This window comes from Condylura cristata, unplaced genomic scaffold (genome assembly GCF_000260355.1).
Source record: "Condylura cristata isolate star-nosed mole 26May11 unplaced genomic scaffold, ConCri1.0 scaffold00002, whole genome shotgun sequence".
Taxonomy (NCBI): domain Eukaryota; kingdom Metazoa; phylum Chordata; class Mammalia; order Eulipotyphla; family Talpidae; genus Condylura; species Condylura cristata.
In genome coordinates this window covers 11,924,185-11,927,115 of record NW_004567103.1, presented here as the reverse complement: position 1 = coordinate 11,927,115, position 2,931 = coordinate 11,924,185, and positions in this window count along the sequence as shown.

Here is a 2,931-nt window from a genome sequence, read left to right as displayed (position 1 = left end):
AAAAAAAAAAAAAACCACAAACAGATCCAGGTCACTTTCTAAAATGACTGTGCTCTTTTACATTCACACCAGCAGTGGAACAGGCTTCTCTTTCTCCACATCCTCTCCGTGCCGTTCTCATGGGTACGAGAGGATACCTCATAGAGGTTCCTTAGCCAGGCACTGTCACTCTCCACCTTCCCAGCTCATTTGCTACCTGGCGGCCAAAGGGCACCTCTGATGTCATTGTGTCACTTAAGTGCTTTAAAACTTGTCTATACAGAGCTCAACCCCCCTTGGGTGATGTAACAGTGATCTTGGAAAGTGATCTTGAACCTAGTAACTCGCAGTCTCAAGCTCATTCTTTCTCTGCCCCCACCCCCACAACCACACACACCCAAATTCTGTTGATACAAAACCTGGCCTCTCCCCAAACAGCTCATTTTGGTCTCCAGTTGCCACGTCCTCAGCTTGTCTCCTGTTCACAGGCAATTCTGGTGTCATCACATCTGGAATGTTCCTTGACTCCAGGCTCCTCCTTCTCACTGCTTGCCTGTACATTGCTTTTTAATGCAGACTTTCCAAAAAAAATTTTTTAACTTGTTTTTTTATTTCATAATCCACACATTCTCATAGTTAAAAACCCCAATATTAAATATAATGCTTTCTCCGTGATCACAACTATTTCTCCCAATTCCAGTCTCCTCCTTGGAGATGAGAATCTTGCCAGACATATTTCAGTGAGTTTACTTACATGCATGATCTTGCAGAAAATAGTCTCTCCCCACTCCCCCCCCACAAATAATGTCATGCCTTATGTAAAGTGCCACAGAGTTTTGACTTTATTTATTATCTAGTTCTACTCTTTTATGTATATTTTCTTGGCAATGACACTCTGCCCCAACCCCAATCAATAAAACTTCTTTTGTTAATTCTGTTATTTAAATAACAAACTCTACACGGCAGTCATGTTATAACTCAAAGCTCATGCTGTTCTCATCGCAACTCTGAGTTTGGCATTGACTATGTACCTACTGTATCGATGAGGAAATTGAGGCACAGAGAGATAAAATAATTGATTCAGAGGCATATCCTTAGTAAGTGCTGGAGACAAGATTTGGACATTAGAAGTGTGGTCCAGAGCCTACTTACCACCCCCCCCAACACATACACACACACACACACACACACACACACACACACACACACACACTACACTATATTACTGCATCCCTCATCTCTCCTCTGTTCTTCAGGTAGATGTCAGTGTTCGTGCCTGTGAATTAAGGGGACCCTCAGGCCAGGGCACTTCAGGAGACAGCAATCAGTTTAAATCTCTGAAATTTCTTGTCCATCCGGCCCTCCCCCTCAACTCCCGCCCCATCTGCCAGTGAAACCATTCTTACTGGAAAGATAACACTTCAACCTTTTGATTACACATGACTCAGAATGAGCAACCTCCCGTTTCTCTCCCTGCTCATGGTGACATCACCTTATCTGAGAGAACCATACATTTTAAAAGTTACGATGATGGTGGTGGTGAAAAGAATTTGGGAAAATGATGACATGGAGCAAAACTCTGTAGCACAGGTTGGTCATGCCTTTGGGCAAGTCATTCTCTCCCCTAGAGGTGGAAGACTATTACAGAGATGGCAAGCTCTAGGAGGGACTGCAATTAGCCAGTTTTTTTTTTTTAATAATATAATAGCTTGTTTTTGCATCATTTTGTGCATTTTTCCATCTCAGTTGCAATCCCCTTGGGCTTCCCATCACCAAATCACCTGTGTGCCATCACCATAGTCCAGTGCACTTCCCTTCCCCCCACTGTTTCTGATCCCATTCCCCACTCCACCCCCTCAAAATGTCTCTGGTATATAGCTGTTCATCATTATCATTATTTTCTCGCCTGGTCCTTTATGCTCCTGCTGTAAGAGAAACCGTCCAGTATTTTTCCTTTTCTTTCTGGCTTATTTCACTAAGCATGATCTTTTCCAGCTCCATCCATGTTGCTGCAAAAGGCATGTGCTTATTTTTTTTGGGTGCTGAGCATTATTCCAATGTGTATATGTACCACGTCTTTTTAATCCAGTCATCCATATTTGGCCATTTGGGCTGTTTCCATGTTTTTCCAATTGTAAATAAAGCAGCAATAAACATGGGGGTACACGTATCTTTTTCAATCAGTGTTTTTGTGTCTTTTGGGTGGATACCTAGGAGTGGGATTGCTGGGTCGCAGGGAAGCTCCATGTTTAGCAGTTTGAGGAACCTCCAAACAGTTTTCCATAGTGGTTGTACTAGTTTGCATTCCCACCAGCAGTACAGGAGAGTTCCTTTTTCTCCTCATCCTCGCCAACATTTGTTGTTGCTCTAATTAACCAGTTTTAAAGTGCTTCTCCAGTATTGCTGACCTTTTTATATTTTTGTTTCTAGTTTGTGAGGGCCCTAGTTCTATAGAATACAAAGCCAACCTGTATTTTTGAAAACAATGAATATAGTTAAATCAAGAAACAAAATGGATATGTAAAGTCTTAATAGGAGAAATAATTATTGTATGATTAAACTGTTTAAAAATCAGAATACAGATACTTCTTAATTACAGCATAGAAAAAAATCTCAGCTTATTTGATAAAAAAAATTTTAATGGCTGTTTTTCAATGCAGTATCAAGAACTTTCAGTGTAAATTCTACTGATCACACTGATCTGAAGAGGGTTTTATTATTTTCCCTGCAAACAAATGGTACATTAACACTGAGCGTGGAACAAATTGGTTTGCCTGCACAGTAAAAGCTATCAATGTCAGCTAGCTCTGTAGCTGAAAACTCAATACATTTATCACACACTCTATCTCTGATTCAAATTCATCTACACTAAGACTGGAGGATAGAATGAGGATAAAACCAAAAGGTGCTTGTAAAAGTAGCAAAAATATCTTGGTTGTTTTTATGCTGGAA